Genomic DNA, 18,453 nt, shown 5'->3' with positions numbered 1-18,453 from the left:
CTTGCACTGACCAATCTTAAAATACATCAGTGCGATTGATGTAAAGTATGTTTTTTAAAATGACTCAACTATTCTAATGTAACTAAAGCCTAGTCCTGGTTTAAGCTCATCATTGTCTGGGAAACCGCCTCATCGTGTTAAATAAATTCACCAGACAACATATTACTAAATAGCAAGTGAAAGTGTTACACCCAACTGGGATAAATTATCATCTTAATTAAGGCTAATACAAATCGAAACATTTGCTCTTAAATTAAAAATACACGCTGACTTTGTGTAAAATACAAGCAAAAAACAACGATATTTATAACGAACATAATTGTTGTTGTGCATATTCTTTTTGACACCCTGAGCTTCAGCCGTGAAAGGCGTGCCGCGTGTGGTGACGTCATCGAACACTTCTCGTGCCACATTCCTCAAACGACGTCAGGACCGTTTACAGTTTTACCTTTAATTTTGTGTGAGTTATCGCTTTATTCTCCGTTGTTGCGCTGGAGTCACCGCTGTTCCTGTTCCTCGGCTTCCTCCAGCCATCTGCAGAAAGTGTTGCACCGTGAGTCCGTTTTCCTCTTTCTCAAACTTTCTCTTCAAGTTTGCCGTTGTATGTCGTTCAGTTTCAGAGCTGCGTGTGTTGTGTTCTGTTGTTCAATTGACAAACTTGTTTCTTCGCCTCGAATTACGCTCCGTGAAACGATTGACAGAGTCTGACAAACAAACACATTGCTTAGTGTGAGTTATATTCAATAACATCATGTGGTTTCTAAATTCAACCCTTGGAGTTTTATACAGCGTGTTTAGCCAGTTAGCTTAATAGTAGGAAGTTGCTCAGTCTTCAGAACTGTTCCGTGAACACTCAACTGAGAGATCAAACCATATAAACGCATTGTGTTCAATGCATCTGCTATTGTGAACCAATGTTCTCATTTTCCTAAAGAGAGGTTACATTGCCAAAATATTACCGTAAGTAAGTCATTTCGTCTGTTACAATTACGTCCGTCTTGTACAATACGTACAACCAATCGACACTCTCATATGCAACATAAGACTCATAAATTATATATTTGTGTATAAAAAGACTAAAATAATAACCCCATAAGATGTACATGTTTTGTTTTTCTTCCAGTATGCCCACAGCAGATGTGGACACAGTTATGAATGAACTCTCTTGACTGTGAGTTTGATTTGTCCTTTAAGTAGGAACAGGAATATGCTAGAGAAGGTTTTTATAATACCACGATCCAGAAAGAAACGTACAATTTTGTTTGAGATAGTTTAAGACTGCCAAGAATTCTGTTGGTGGTTCGTTCTGATCCTTTTGAATGAGAATGGGTATGCGTGTTTCCTTGGTATGGTATAAATGTGTGGTATGGAGCTCTTCTGAAACACAATAATTGGGAGTTGTCGTCATCTCATTGCTAAACATACTTTTGTGTTTTCGAAGATGTGACCATTTACACAGATCAAATCCTTTCATGACTGTCATACAGGAGCCCATCGCCGCCCCTGCCCCCTCCTTCATTCTCCCACTGATGCAGACCAGATGGAAATTAAAGCCACTGATGCAAGCCCAGTGATAACACTCACAACCGTGTGTTCCCTTGCCAAATACCCCCTCCCCAAGACACACACATGTCTGTGCTATCTGTTGGCCAATTTTACTAATGCATATAATTTGTTGTGAAAGAGGGAGTTGGCACACAGAAGCTTAGCCGACTGATCATCTGCTGACACTTTGTGTGAGGAAGAACCACTTAGATGTGCATAACATGTTGCAGTGGTATGCCAGCCTCCCAGGTTGACATCTCGACAGACATTAGACTCATCGGTGCTAAGGATTTTTGACCCTACAAAGCCACCCTGCTTGCGTGATAGCCGAGAACATGCCAGTTTGTGGTATCATTAAGAAATGTTGCCCATATCCTTATTTTAATATCAAATCAGTTGAGATTTCATTGTGGTTTATAGGCTGTGTGGTTCAGGGGGTTTGTTAGTTACGGTAAACATGAAGAACTGATGAGACATTGGTGGCAGATGTACACACAAACGCAGTCCGCTGTCTTAGGTTCTGTTGTTTCATTTTCTAGCTGTTGAACAACATAAGAACAATAATGGGTTGAGTCAAGGTTTCTGTTGCTTAGAAACAAGAGCACCCACCCAGACGTCAACCTGCCTTTTTATTAGCATTAACCCATCACTCTTTTTGTTTTTCCCTGTTCTTACTCAAAATATTTTCCTTTTTATTTCTAGTTATGTATGTAATTTTGTATTTTATATGATGTAGCACTTTGGGTGTAAGAAAAGCGCATTATAAATAAAAGGTATTCTTATTATTACTTTCCTAATTCAAGTCAAGGAAATTAAATTTGATTGATGATTTTAAATTCTTGGGTTTAATAGGAATTCTTTAGCGTTTGTTTAAGTTCAAGGGTTCTCCAGCATTCTTTTGAGGACGTCAGCTAGAGAAAGCGGTCTGATCCCCTCATGCCAGTGTTGCCTATTATTTCTAACGTTGGGTTAGGATCTCTCTGCTGTTTCTTTCAAAAGAAATATCTTTTTACAAGAAATATATCTGCAAAATCTATAACAGGACAGTACAGGGTATTTGTAAAGGGTGCATGTTTACTTGCACACTGGTCATTTGTTAAATAAGGAAAGAAGTGACCTTGAGCTTTATGTTGTTGAATTACTCAATCGGTTGCAGTTGTTTTAACACTGTCGACTCTTTCAAGAAAATAACTCGAACTTTCTATACGCTCCTGTTGCCTAGTTACAGAGAGGAAATAAAAGCCCACCTGTCTCGCTCAAATCAGAACAGTTTTAGTCTTGATCTGAAGCATAGCAACTGCTTATAGAGTTTATTGAAATGGTAGGTTAAGGTCCTGACAAATCTCTCAAATGTGAAATAGTCCTAACTGAACGAGATCATGCAAAGTATTTCATCTCAAGGTTAAACATTGAATCATTGTACAACTGAGCTATATGTAAATTATGTAATTAGTTAGTGTCTCAATGCATGCTCTCAAAACCAGTGCGGGTCAGCTGACTTGCACATTCATTTTCTTTCCAAAACCACTGTGGTGTCACTGCACAGTGAAATTCATGGTGCTATGCCTGGATGATCACCTACTAGCTCTCATATCCATGATTAAGAATTGCCTAGAGTGCTTGAAGTCTCATGTATTTCCTGGCCGGTTTGTGTATTGCAGAGACATATCTGTTGGTGATGCCATTTATCGAGTCATAATAGATGAATAGACCGTACTTTTAAACCTTGCAGTTGGTGCTTTTAAATGTATATTTTTTTAATATAATTTTTTACCGTAATTATTATCAGAAATTTAGCATATTATTGTTTATCAATCGTAGTAAAATGAAAATATGTGAAGAGTTTGTTTGTGAACAGAGCCAATTTCAATGTGTGACATGCGATTTGTTAATATGGCTGCCTGATGTCTTATTCGGCACTCAAGTCCTGAAACCGCTTTTCTAGACATTCATGCTCTCAAAGACCATTAAATATGTATCTCACGTAAGTCCAGAGATTTACAATATTGCAAACCCCCAGGGTATTTGTTGGAGGAAATCAGTGGTCGCTGATGCAGACATTCTGTCTCACTGGGCGTTGACGTGAATTAAGCTCTTAGCCATATTTCTGTTCTGACACTTAAGATTCATCTCACATCAGCTTTGTGGAATCTGAAACCTTGTAGAAACCACCGACAAGGACACACTAAGAGGAGATTTTTTTTTGATGTTCTGCATGAGTTTGAAAGAGACCTATAGTTCTGTCTCTGGGGTCTTTCCTTATGCACTGTTTGAGCTTTCTTCTGCTTAACCTGAACAATCGAGAGTGAGATTGCAAGCTCTGTGGGAGGCATACTGGCCATGCATCGATAATGTTTTATCTGACCTGAGCAGATGCCATCATTACTTGAGTAATGATGATGTCTGTAAATGTCATTAGGTGGTCTGTTGAAAAGAGTTCAATAACAAATCTCTCATCCTGAGCACAAACTCTGTCACCAGACACATGCCAAGAGAGCACTTTCTATTCACAAACCAGTCAATCACAGTAACACATGATGGTTATTATTGGCAGTCCCTTGGCCTAATATTCTGAGCTATAATGTGGGTGGAATATGCAGTGGAAAGCATTGATGCTTTGTTTGGCTCATGTGATGAAATAACCAATGTGGACATAATAATTGCAGGTGTGTCCCGAGCCGTTCGCAAATCATTGGCATTTTCTAAATTGTAATTGGTTAGTTTTTTATACAATGGCTACTCCATTTAATACATTTGTCATATGTAAATTGTTGTTTTTATCAGTGGAGGATGTCAAGACTAACGCACCGTTCAGACCGCCAGACACAAAATGAGGCGATGTCATTCATTATAATGATAGCCTAGCGACTAGGAATGAGTCAAATGATGATTTTCGAATATTCGATTAATTGTTTTAATAATAGAACATCGAATAGTGTGCAATTGTCGTCTAAAAATAAAACAACAATTTCGCTGTGTTGATGCGGTGGTGACGCGTTCATGTTACTAGAGGTTGGCGCTGCTAATAACGCACCTATAAGCTGTAAACGGACAACTGAAGTCTCACACTCGTTAACATTAAGTTGGCTACGCACACTGTAGACTAGCGTGCCATATACGGTAACTTGGGACGATGTTAAAAATGAGCTCTGTGTGGTCTCCTTTATAAAATGAATGAAAATGAAGTGCAGTGCAAAGTCTGCCTTGTGAAGATTGCTTATAGGTCAACCACAAGGATGCACATTCATTTGAGGACAAAGCATCCACAGGTCAACGGCAATCTGCTAGTTTCGTGATCAGATCAAACAATGGCCCTCATCACTAAGATGATCTCTAAAGATATACGATTCTGTTCAGCTGACAATGTAAGTGCCATCATTCAGGCTGTTCGAAATATGTTCCGTTATTATTATTATTACATTAATATATTTTAGCATGTTATCCTAAAATTGCTATATGGCTTGTGTAAAGATAGCTTATTCGAGCTGTGATGTCCAATAGCTAACGAATTAAAGAGTTTGTCATCATACAGAAGGAAAGGGAGAATGGACTCTCTCTCTCTGTTTATGTGCGAGTAGCTTATTCATGCGCACGTACTGCCTAAATGCGTGCATTCAGTGGAAGGTTGTGAATTTATTAATAATTCACAGCGAATATCAAATATTATTTTTGCTTTAAATGCCCATCCCTACTAGCAACACCAAGGAACAAGAGCAAAAGTGACCGTTGGCGACAGGAAGTGGGTGTGTCTAGCGACTCAACAAAGTTTGCTCAACTTAATGCAAACGATGAATGACTTTCGGGAGCAACTACCAATAGGTGTACAGCAGCGGAGCTCAAGTCATCCTTCTCCCGTCAGTTACTCCAGGGTTTGTTTATGAATGTTTCTAGAGCAACCAAAGCTAGGAACACATTCTAACAACCTTTTAGCAATAGACAAGCGACACACGGCAACACAGTCGCTGGATGTCTGAACGCAGCTTAAGGCTTTGACAGTTAACTAGCTGGAGAGAAAATTCAATAAAAAAAATGCTGTAGTCATTGAATGATGGATTTGTCTGTGAGAGATGTGAAGTCTCTTTGTGATTCTCTTTTTAAATGTTTAAAACATTTGGTTGTGTGCATCGTACTTTAGGATTGTTACATCACATTTGGGGTGCTGTTTTGAACTGGAAGTGATGCATTGTGGGGCTGCATGATTAATCATATTTTATAAAGATTTTACAAATTTCTGCCTACCATGATTAAGCATAATTCTCATGATCATAGTGATAAGGTTAGAAATAGTTTTTTGGGGCTTATGATGACTTGCTTCACGACGTCGGATAAGTTCGGCGGTGGGATATTAAAACGTGTATTAAATGGATGTAAAGTGAAAGAATGGTCATTTTACCCATTATTGTGCAGCCGTAGATAAAGGAATAATTGACGACGGGCCGTTCAAATATTATATGCCAAGCAATTTGCACAATCCCCTTTTAAAGTTGACCTCGTCTTTAACTGAAGCCGCTGATTAGCCTATTCAGGTGTGTTTTATCAGAGCTGGGGCTAAACTCGGCAGGAAAATGGATATCGCTGGCAAGGATTGAGAACCTCTGCCAGAACCTTTCTGTTGTTTAAACTTAGAAAAGTGACAATGTGAACACCTGGGATACCTTCATAGGTGTGCATTTAACTGAAAGTTAATGCATACCCATAGAACGTTTGTCAACCAATCAGATTGAAGCATTCAACAGCCCTGTGGTATAACGAGATCTAAACCTGCCTGTTCAGTGTTCATCAGCAGTTTGGTGACTGGCTGTGAGTGGCATGTTGTGGCAACAGACCTGAGAGGAACTGTAAATGGCGCTGAGGGCTCTGGCTTTATACTACTTATCTAACCGGTTCGGGCTTTACCTTCCTATGCTGGCAAAACTTCTGCAGCATTACAGAAGCATTTTATTGGCAAAGAAAACATTCGCCTTAGCTTGACGCAACTGAAGTTTTACAGTTTTTATGTTGCTTGGCAGTACACCACACAGGCTTTTTTCCAAACTGCTAGCAGAATAACGCAGTGTAAAAACATAAAGCTAAATATCAGAAAACTATAACATCAACAACCTGTTGAACCAGTTAGCTTAAATTCCATCAAATATCAGGTAAATAGGACTTTGTTTTTGTGCTGCGTTTTACAGATTATCTGATAAAGATGCTGCCCTACAACACGGTAAAGTATTGACTGTCGAGAGCAAAACGCCACAAATTCCCCTTCCTTGCACATTTAACGCATTGGGCCTCATTCATGAAACACGAGCAGAACGAATTTTGTGTAAATCGTTCGTTAGTTTGTACAGAAGAATTGTACAACTTCACCATACCAAGTGTAAATGGTGCATAAAACCTCATGTAACGTTTTGAATGCTTTTAGACAAACCGACACGCTACGTATCATGATGATGCTTCACAAGTTATTTTGCCCCCTGTCTTTAATCAATTTTTACGTTTTAACTACGAGTAAAACGCAGAGCTTGTCACTGTCCTTTTTAACACAACCGTCCAATCACAAATCAGAGCAACCAACCCATCTACGGAATAACGCGCAGTGCCTCCAAGCATTTATTCAATAAAATCCAGAGGATTCCAGCATTTCTAGATAGCCAACGTAATTTGCGTAGCTATAATTCATAGGGCGGGGATTCTGCTAATTGTGAATGATCCCGCATGTGCGCCCTGTTTACGAGTGATTGGAATTCTTTGACATGCTCACATTTAACTATGAAATTGAATTTTAAAAAGTATTTGTGAATCCGGAGGAAAGTTTCGGGAAGGTCTTTTTTACGCACAAATTTACTCATATATTTGCTTAGTTGTCATTAATGAGGCCCATGGATGTTGCATATCCATAGCCAGGGATCTAACGATTCAGTCAGCTCACGATGCGATTCATGATTCTGACATCACGATGCAATTTTATTGCAATGCATTTTTTTTACAGAATGAGTTTAGTCAAATTAAAAATGAGCAACTGCCCTTTTATTATTTAATTATTTAATACTATACTATACAGTTTTTTGTAAAATAAAGATATATAATTTATTTCAAATAACTAAACTAAATTGCAGTTTTAAAACAAATTTCAAATCACATAAAAAAATGAAAATTAACAAACTAAGACTTTGTCTGTGCTTAACTTTCACTTTTTTAAGAAATATCTGCATATCCACGTTTATCAGCATTTTCATGTTTACCAGGTTTGCAGAAAAACAGCGGTCCCTGCTTTTCAAATCATGTACTGAGATTATTTTAACGTTGTAACCAATTTGAATCGTCACATATTACAATCGCTTTTTAACCGGCTCACGGTGAATTGTTATATCCCTGTTCATAGTCCAATGTTACTCTCATATCAAGCCTTGGTATAATCAGCTTGTGCCTCATTTAAAGCCTTATTTTTTATTAAAGGGAACAAAATGTGCTTAACTGTTTACATGTCCTTTAGTTCAACTTATTGCCAGACACTACCATTGAGTCTCCAGCTTGTCAGGTTAATGTGTCTTGCTTAACTCTGGGGGGGATCTTTCAACCAAAATTTCTAAAAGTCATAATGGTTGTCAAGCATCTGGATTTCTTAAAAATGTTTTAAACACTTTTTTTTGCAGTGACACTGAAGAACTCCAGAACGGCACTTGTAGTGACAAATTACTTGAAATGAGCGGAAATGTGCCATGTACAGGCGGGGTTTCACTAGCCCCCTAGATTTTCTAATGCAGAAGTAACATGATTGTCCTCACACATTTATCCAAATTGAACAGTAAGAGGTTAGGTATCACCCACTCGGCTCTGACAGAATATAACCACTGCACAGGGATGAATCATTCATTCTCTCATTGTTTCGTGACCAGCTGCACTGGGTAAGTTATGGTGGGGCTTGGGGAGAGGTGGTGGTTTGTGGTTAGATTCGTATGGTAAGTAGAGTGATGCTGTAACCAATACATCCATTTCTTCTCACACTCCCTGCCTGTCAATATGAAATGGGAGGTTTTGCTGCGTGAGTGGGCTAAGAGTCGTGACAGTCGTCTCTGCCATGAGGAAGAGAACTAAAACAGTCGTAGGAGTACTGCTACCCACACGCATTCAAATAAACCTGCATGCGTTCACGACTGCGCAACCTGCACACCTCAGCAGGCACCTACATCTCCATAGCAGATGTCCAAGGAGCCAAGATGTCTTCTGCATGATACTAAAAACTGTGTGCATGTGGGTACATTTGCGTCTTGGTTGCCATCAAAATGATGGCTCATGCATGTGGCTTGCATGTTATTAATACCTTTCAGACTTTATGCAACTAACTTTGTGTAATGACAACTGGCATATTTGTTGTCCTATCCTTTGAGTTTTTATCTCTAGTTACCCAAAATATTGTTCCAATATGGAGTGGATTGTCATAATGGCACGCCACAAGAACTTTCCCATGTAAAGCCGAGCTGACACTACGGGACTGTGAGACTACTCGCAGCAATCCAGTAGCTCAGTGGTAAGAGCAATGCGTTAACAAAGTAAGGACGTGGGTTCGATCCCAGGGGATAACACATACTTAGAAACAAATATATAGGATACTGCAATGTAAGTCGCTTTGGATAAAAGCGTCTGCCAAATGCATAAATGTAAATGTAAATGTACCGTGGCGCTTGCACTACACAATAGGGTTTCTTGGCATCCTTCATCCTGTTTTAGCAGCAAGCACACTACACTACACAACCCAAACCAAGTGCACTTACGACAAGATCTTGGTCAAGGAGCAGATACGGCCAACAGGGAAAACACTTCCCACGTCGTGCTAACTTCTAGTTTGATGGTGAATGGCAAACAAGTTGTTGGTGCGTTTAGTCCATCTACCGGAATGGAGCGTGAAACAATGAAGTGTTTTCCAAATTCTATTATATTGACTTGTAACTTTAGGATAGTTTAAATATCTTCATGTCTGTTATACCAGCCATTTAACATGCTCTGTAATGTTAATAAATAAACGGCAGCTGTTTTTTATTCTTCACATAATTTGACGTAAGGCTCCTGCGCTGTGATTGGCTGGATTAGTTCCACAGTGTCACACACAACGAGATCACTTGCCGATAATATCAAGTAGGTTTATAAGAATCGTAGCGTCTGGGATCGCTCGAGACATGTCCGGATCACTAGGGTTGGGCATCGTTTAAAATGTATCGATTCCGATTCCATATAAATTCTGTTTATCAATTCCGATCATTAACGATTCTTAGTTTCGATTCAAAAGCGGTGAAAAAGCGATAAAAATATAGCAAGATCAAAAATATTTGTTTTTCGCCATTTACTTACAGCTAAACACACATAAAAGTGAATAAAGGGCAGGATGATTTTTCAATGCAAAATACCCTGTCAGATACTCCTACCCTCTTAAAATAAACACATCAAATAAGTGAACAGCGTAAATACCCTGTCAGATTTCCCTACCAGCATAAAATAAACATATAGGATTAATTTACAGTGCAATACCCTTTTATACTGTACCACCAGTATGAAATACATTTTTAGAATAATTTTACGGAAATACACTATCAGATTCCCGTAGCAGTATAAAATAAACGTGTAGGATGATTTTATCGCGCAAAAAAATACGTAACATTGATGTGCGCGTGGCTCCGGTGTTGTCCATCATGTGAACTGACTTTAAGTATTCGAGTGGATGATCCTCGCAGATGGCTATGTTAGGTCAGGTGACTTGAGTCTGGACAGATGACTTGAAAATTATGTGACCGTGCGGTCCGGAATTGTTAAGCGGAAGCGTTTTTTTTTTTTTTAAGGATTCGATTCCTTTCTTATGGTTCTGGAATCGAATTTTGATTCCCAACCCTAAGATCATGTTGCTGTCCTGCTTATACTTAACAAGCTTTGGCGACCAAAATGAGCACCGATTTCTGGGGTTTTATCGCAGACCTTGGAAATCTGTCCGTGCCGCGACAACAAAATCCAGCCAAAAATCTAATTTTGTGAGCTTGGCATAAGAATAGACTTTGTTTGCTATATGTACCAACAAAGTTGTTGCTCTTAAGCAAAGTAAACAAAACAACATAGTAATTTAGTTTTCGTGTTGTACCCCGTTCGTCTGTGAGGCCTCATAAGATTCTAGTAATGGTTGTAAATATCTGCAGTCCTTGTTTCAAGGTAGGCATTTTCGCTTCCAGTAGTGCTCGTGTGTCAGTTTCAAATGTAATAAAACAGGTGTATTTTACATCAAATTAGATTTTTTTTGCTTTTATAGCGGCCTTCAGGTCATCTGCATTGTTGGGTCTGGTGTCTATCATCTTCCTCTTGTTCAGGTCAGGCAGGTTTGCTGGCCAATCAAGCACAATACCCCCATGGTCATTGAACCAGTTTTTGGGACCTTTGACAGTGTGGGCAGGTGCCAAGTCCTGCTGGAAAATAATATCAGCATCTTAATTAAGCTTGACGTCAGAAAGAAGCATGAAGTGCTCTAAAATTTCCTGGTAGATGGCTGCGTTGATTGTGGACTTCAGAAAACGAAGTGGACCAGCAGATGACATGGCAGCCCAAGTCATCACTGACTGTGGAAACTTCACACTGGACATTTAGCAACATGGATTCTTTGCCTCTCCACTCTTCCTCCAGACTCTGGGACCTTGATTTCCAAATGAAATGCAAAATTTACTTTCATCTGAAAGGAGGTCTTTGGTCCACTGTGTTTTCCTCAGTCCTCAGTCAACACAGTCATCTACCAGAAAAGTTTAGACCACTTTATGCCTTATTCCATATTAACCATACGACCATATTCACTGGAGTAATTTCCGGTGGCGTTTTTTCCCTTGCAATTTTTTCATTATTTTTTTTACTCCGTAATGGATGTGATTTTAAACATAACTTGGTGCAATACATCACACAAATCATACTTAAGTACAAGTAATTAAAGATTTTAAAAGCTACAAGTACACAAAAAAACTACTCCATACAGTAACGCAAGTAAATGTAATTCGTAACTTTCCACCTCTGGTTATAGCCAAGCATTGTCAAATCATTCTACTACTGTGATTTAAGTAATACATTTATTTTGATTTCATAAAACTATTTGAGAAGTTTTGTTCCAGCCTCACAAATCTATGAGGACTCACCAAGAGACAAGACAATCTGGACTTGGAGTTTTTTCATAGCTTATTCTGTACTGCCCCTGGAACGTAAGCACTTAAGCTTGTTTATTTAATTGGTCTGTTGGCACAAAGGCAAGGCAAGTTTATTTATATAACACATTTCATAGACGCAAGTTATTCAAAGAGATTTAGGATGGACATGATTTGCAGAAAAGGTGAAACATTCTTTAAAAGGGGGTGGTTTTAAATCACAATAAAAGCTGAATATACATAAGTCAAAATTAAAATAAAGAAACAAATACTCATGTTTATCAAAAATGTGCAGCAAAGCTTAACAAGTGTGTTTTAAATTGCTCACTTCTAATAAACATGTTTATCTTATCCAGTAGTTCCAAAAACAAATGAATGCTACATCATACAAAAATAACATATTAAATATTTAGTTTCTATCTTTGTTGGGGAAAGACTTTGGCTTATAACTTTCTGGACAAATCATTGATGGCTTCGGGTAATGAGTGTTATGCTCAAAGCCTGCAAGTCATACAAAAGGTGTTCAACTGGGTTCATATCTTTATGCTGACCTGTCAAGTCTTCCACACCAGGGTTTTTCCTTACTCAAAATGAGCTGAGGTGATGCCATACTTATCTTGTACACACACGCATGTGCAGGGCTCCAGACTAACTTTTTTACTGGGATCACAGTAGCCCCTGACTGAAATTTTTAGGAGCGCAAGCAAAACATTTAGGGGCCTGAAATGCAATTATTCACATTCTTCCCCAAAATAACTGTATTACTGATAATGACAAAAAAGTTACATGATGACTGTAGATTTGTTTCTACTAATTTAAAAAGAGGCAGAGTCTACAGAGAAGCTTTGTTATTGGTTTGTGCTAAATAGAGAGACTGTATTCTGAACTCATTTGAACCAACAGAAATTGTGCTTGTCAAAAGTATATATTTCATTGTTTACAGTGTTACATATTACAGCAATATGAAAGGCCTCGTGTTATAAGGCTGTCAAATTCAAATTTCGAACATTTGTCGAATTTGGGGAAAATATGCATATTGACTTAAAGAGTAAGTATCATATGATTTTTAAGGTCCTACTTTGGTTTATGTACATAGTTTATGTACATAGTTGGGTTTCCAAATCGGAGAGGATCTGACTCACACCAACATGTCCTCAAAGTGCTGCATGCAGGCACTTCTTTGGTTTTTGGAGAAGTGTCAAAGGGGAAATTATTGGTGTGAGAAATTGTTCCTGTATAATTCAACATCTAATTTAACCTGAGAACACACATGCAGTCTTCTCATCCCTAAGAGTTTTTTCGAGAATGTCAAGACAGAGGTCCAGCATTAAAACAATCCAGGGTAACTTCGTTTAACACCACGAATATTAAACCACGAATATTACACAGCTAAGTTAAGTCCTGACCAAAATGTTGACCGAATTCATTTGTAAAAATTCTGTTCTAGTTCTTAACCCACGCTACAGTATTCCTTTCCCGCAAACAGCCCTATCGTGTTATGTTCTCACAATGATTTTATTCTGTTCTACTAGTCTATCCACATGAAATAACAACTAGAAGATATTCGAAATTTGCAGGTCGCATTTGCGAGGGTACTTGTAAAAAATAACACGCGGTCACAAATGTGGTCACAAAATGCGAGCCCTGACGTCTAGGCCTACCGTACCTTTGAGTGGCTTAACCAAACACTTTACATATTAAAACAATAATTGTCATTTTCATAAAAAAATATATAAGATATATAAAACATTACATTTATTCAACCAAACAGAAATGTTTTTAAGTCAAATCAAGTGGTCCCAGCGCTGAAAGATGCCAGATATGAACCGCACGCTAAGTCAAACTAAATCATATGTATGTGTTTTGTTGGCAATCGGTCTGTACGTGCATGATGTTAACAACACAAACTATCAACAGTTATTTACAGGGATTATATATGCATGGATAATGCTGTTGACAGAATACACGCAGTGTATCCGCCTCCAATTTTTCTATACAGGAAAAACCTGCACACTAACTAATTACTTTGTGCACAGAGGCATTGTCATGTTGGAATTAAAAGGGCCCTGCCCAAACTGTTGCTATACAAATAGAAGCACTCAATTCTCTAGAAAATCATAAACTCAGCAAAAAAAGAAACGTCCCTTTTTCAGGACTGTGTATTTCAACAATAATGTTGTAAAAATCCAAATAACTTTACAGATCTTCAATGTAAAGGGTTTAAACAATGTTTTCCATGCATGTTCAATTAACCATATTCAATTAATTAACATGCACCTGTGGAATTGTCGTTAAGACCTTAACAGCTTACGGATAGTAGGCATCTAAGGTCACAGTTCTAAAAACGCAGGACACTAAAGAGACTTGTCTACCAACTGTGAAAAACAACAAAAGAAAGATGCCCAGGGTCCCTGCTCATCTGCGTGAACGTGCATTAGGCATGCTGCAGGGAGGCATGAGGACTGCTGATGTGGCTAGGGCAATAAATTGCCATGTCCACACTGTGAGCCGCCTATGGGCACAAACCCACCTTCGCTGGACCAGACAGGAGTGGCAAAAAGTGCTCTTCACTGATGAGTCACGGTTTTGTCTCACCAGGGGTGATGGACGGATTCGTTTTTATCGTCGAAGGAATGAGCGTTACACCGAAGCCTGTACCCTGGATCGGGATCAATTTGGAGGTGGGGGGTCCGTCATGGTCTGGGGCGGTATATCACATCACCATCGGACTGAGCTTGTTGTCATTGCAGGCAATCTCAATGCCTTGCGGTACAGGGAAGACATCCTCCTCCCTCATGTTGTACCCTTTATGCATGCTCATCCGGACATGATCCTCCAGCAGGACAATGCCACCAGCCATACTGCTAGTTCTGTGCATGAGTTTCTGCATGACCGCAATGTCAGTGTTCTGCCATGGCCAGCGAAGAGCCCGGATCTCAATCCCATTGAGCACGTCTGGGACCTGTTGGATCGCAGGGTGAGGGCTAGGGCCATTCCCCCCAGAAATGTCCAGGAACTTGCAAGTGCCTTGGTCGAAGAGTGGGGTAACATCTCACAGCAAGAACTGACAAATCTGGTCCAGTCCATGAGGAGGAGATGCACTGCAGTACTTCAAGCAGCTGGTGGCCACACCAGATACTGACTGGTACTTTTGATTTTGAGCCTACCTTCATTCAGGCACACATTATTCTATTTCTGTTAGTCACATGTCTGTGAAACATTTTTAGTTTATGTCTTATGGTGTTGACTCTTTTAGTGTTCATACAAATATTTACACATATTAAGTTTACTGAAAGTAAAAGCAGGTGAAAGTCAGAGGACATTTCTTTTTTTGCTGAGTTTGTTGTAGCATTAAGATTTTTGTTCACGGAAAAGGTTGAAGTTGTCAAACCTATTTGTTAGAAGGGAGCGTCCTAATACTTTTGTTCATATTCTGTATGTTTGTTATAAATGCTATCTCTCAGTCCCTTAGTACTGGTCATCATGTGACTTTAGTCTGAAAAAGCACAGCCGTGAAGGCAGCTTGTTTCAACTCCGCTTGTTTTTCCATTGCAATGATAGATTTTCAAGGTTAATTCAGTCAGTGTAAAGAACATTTGTGTGGAAATTCACTTAAGTGTCGGTGCTTGGGAGACTAAGAAAAACTCAGGTAGCTGCAGCAGTTTAAAACTAGATTGTGGATGCGGTTGAGTCTTGATGCCACCCTAAAGACCAGTAGTGTCAAATGATTCAAGAGTCCCATATAGGGATAAGGAAACTTCTTACCACTCACTTCTCGTGGTGGGCCATGGTATAGCTTTTGTTAGTTGGGATTCTGGGTGGAAATTCTGTTGCATCAGACCTGAGTATTGACTCATCCACCTTTGAGTGAGACATGATGTACCAGTCCCCTGTAATTTGTTGCTGTTTTTTATTTTCCTTTAGTCTCCCTTCAAGCCAAACTCTCACTTGTTGTCTTATGGAACACAGAGCTTTATCTCAAGCCGAAGTGTGTGTGGAGTGCAGTAGTTTGATTCAGTTCTGCTGTTTGATTCAGTAAGTGCTGCTGTATCTTTGTGGCTGCCTTATCTAATGTGCTGCCTTGACATTACAGCTGGAATTCAGACAGGCATTCTTGGGTTATCTTGATAGCCAAATGTAAGAGAGCCTGTGTTCAGCCACACAGAAATTCATTCATGGCTGTGGTGTATGTACAGCCAAATGAGCAAAAAAATGATGAGAGACTGGAATAAGAGATTTAGGGCGTACTTGCATTTAGTCGGTTGCTCAACCGTGCCCGAGCGCGATTGTCTTCCGTCCCACTTCCCCGCTGGCCTGCGCTCACATTGTACTTTATTCGTCACAAAACCATACATAGTCAACATGCAGTGAAATACTTTTCCGACTTTCCGTATTGTTTAGAAAAAGGGAAGGAAGGTCAAACTATATATAGTTTTGGGGAGTGTCCATCTTCTGTGTAATATATATATATATATATTCATGGATGTTATACAATGTAACACACACATTTTGTTTCCACATTCGTTTTGTTCTCGTAAGAATTGATTACTTTTTACAGGGATACTTGGTAATATTGGCATTTTAGAATAATTTTGTGTTGATATGTCTTTGCATGTTGTTTGATGCGGCATTCCGGCCACGCACGCATCTGTAACAGCACGTGAGAACCAAATCCAGTCCTCTTTTGCATCTTCTTGGGAATATTTAAATAGGAAAGTCTTAAAAACGTTCAAATTATAATTTTCCATGACGATACAAAACTGGCCAGATCGGACAAGTGACAGTTCTCTCAACTGGCCTGAGGATCTCCCATGCTGGCCCGGGGCCATCGAGCAGAACGCTTTATCTCAAGTTGAATATCTTCAAATTACTTTTCTCTTGACCCTCCTCCCCACCCAAAGCAAGTTTCAATATTCTGCTCACCACGCGCATTCAGTTGCATGTGTTCATTCATTTGGCAACTTATTTGTTTGTGTTTGATAATAAACAAACATCAGTCTTTCCCACAAGCATTCACTCCCTTTACTCTACCCATCAACCCCTTAGGGGATGCTCCCCCTCTTTCCATGCAGTGCCAGAGCTTCCCCCCTGTGGTGCCCTTATTTCCTGACCTTGCCCTTTTTCTGTTGTCTTCACTTCTTGCCTCATTTAAGAGGCTTGGATACCTCTATTCAACTAGCCACCAGATGGTATTCAAATTAGACCTCTTGCATAGAAGCTGAATTTTTTTTCCATGCTCATGGGCTAAAGAGAGGGCGGGTTCACTCTGAAACGGTGACCCAGAGACCCAAGTGCTTTTCTTTCCGTTGTCTATGAAGGAATCCAGAGATGATGGCTCGTCCCATGGGCTGCCAGGTCATTGCAGTCTGCAGATCCTTGTATGTTTTTGACAAGTTTAGACAAATGTTTGTTATTTTTTTGATGATATGGTGTTAAAAAGATAAACTAACAACTTAGAACCTCAATACAATTCTGGAATTCAGTTGTGTTTACCCCAAAATGTTGATTGTTCTTGGTTGTAGTTTAAAAAGTTTATTTTTTTCTCTTAAAGCATGTTTATATCCTCTTATACCATGTTCAAGCAGCTTGTTCATAGCCATAGATGTTTGCATTGGTTTGTCAAGTCAATAGTAATAGTAGTGTTTGGTATTGTTAAACAGGAAACTGGACTTTTTAGTACGCTGATCAGCTGGTGTATTTCATAATTTTCTTTTTATTATGAGGTTGATGTATTTGTAAACGGCTTTCCATTTTAAGGCGCTTTGATGACATTGCATCACACTAACGTTGTAGTTCTCAGGCAATTGGATAACACAATGTTTCTTTTTAGAGTAATGTTGTCATCATAAATCTGAGATCTGTTTATCTTCTGCCTTCCTCTGTGGTTCCGATTACCAAAGAATGTTTATAATCTGGGTCCAAAGCCTCATGGGAACCATTGACTCGGCACCCGACTACCTCTGTTCCTGTTATTATTGAAAGATTTCTGTCTGGTTTTGCTAACATAACTCTGCTTTTCATAACTCCAATCAGACACTATGTTGTGGATTGCATAATTTTTATTTGTCTTCACACTTTGCCTGTCGTTGCCATTCGGTTTCCTCTCACCGCCGATCGCAGCTTCCTTTCGACACTGAAGCTTTTCTTATGACGCTCTCTTCTGCTCGTTTTGGCTGAAGATTAGACTGTGGTTTTGTGAGGGTCTCATTCAGCACAGCCTCTGACAGATGACCTATTGAAATCACTACAGAACCGTCTGCCTGTTGCCAGGGCAACACTCGCTCGCTTCTGCTTTTTATGCGGTCACGTGACTGGCTGTTGACGTCATCGGGGGAGGGACGTCATTAGAGTTTGGTCCACTCTTGGCTGCACAGGGCTTCGAAGAATCTTGGGGACTTGTTGAGTTGACACGATCGGTTTTTGCTTTGCTGGTCTCTACGTGCTGTCTGTTATCATCAGGTGAAAAGAGGCGGGTGATGGACTGTTGAAGGCACTGATTCGCAGGGGGTAAACTAAAACGTTAAGAGGTAAGTTTCACTGCGTATTTCAGTTATCTTTTCAAATCCAAAGGGTTTTTGATGGTGCACCAGGGCCTTCAGCAGTTTCCGAGCATTCTTAATGGAAGAAAAGATGAGATCAGTTTGCTTGCGAGAGAAATGTCATTGTGATTATTTGTGCACAGCTGTTGCATGCTCTCACTCTCTAGAAGTCTATGAATAGGAGAGAGAGGATGTAGTTAATGGTTTTCACTTTGGATGATTCT

General features: G+C 39.4%; 1 protein-coding gene across 2 annotated transcripts in view; it reads left to right on the top strand.

Annotated features, from left to right (window-relative positions):
• Positions 1–382: 382 nt before the first annotated feature.
• ncalda (neurocalcin delta a) overlaps positions 383–18,453 on the top strand; it is a 40,042-nt gene continuing 21,971 nt past the window's right edge. The window contains exon 1 of one of the 2 annotated variants that reach the window (XM_056762733.1): positions 383–553. The gene's annotated coding sequence lies outside the window, so the exon portion shown is untranslated. Of the gene's footprint in view, positions 554–18,034; positions 18,218–18,453 lie in introns of those variants that run through there. The other variant, XM_056762734.1, reaches the window with a different exon arrangement.

Source organism: Triplophysa dalaica, chromosome 12 (genome assembly GCF_015846415.1).
Source record: "Triplophysa dalaica isolate WHDGS20190420 chromosome 12, ASM1584641v1, whole genome shotgun sequence".
Lineage (NCBI taxonomy): Eukaryota > Metazoa > Chordata > Actinopteri > Cypriniformes > Nemacheilidae > Triplophysa > Triplophysa dalaica.
This window is presented reverse-complemented; position numbering and strand designations above follow the sequence as displayed.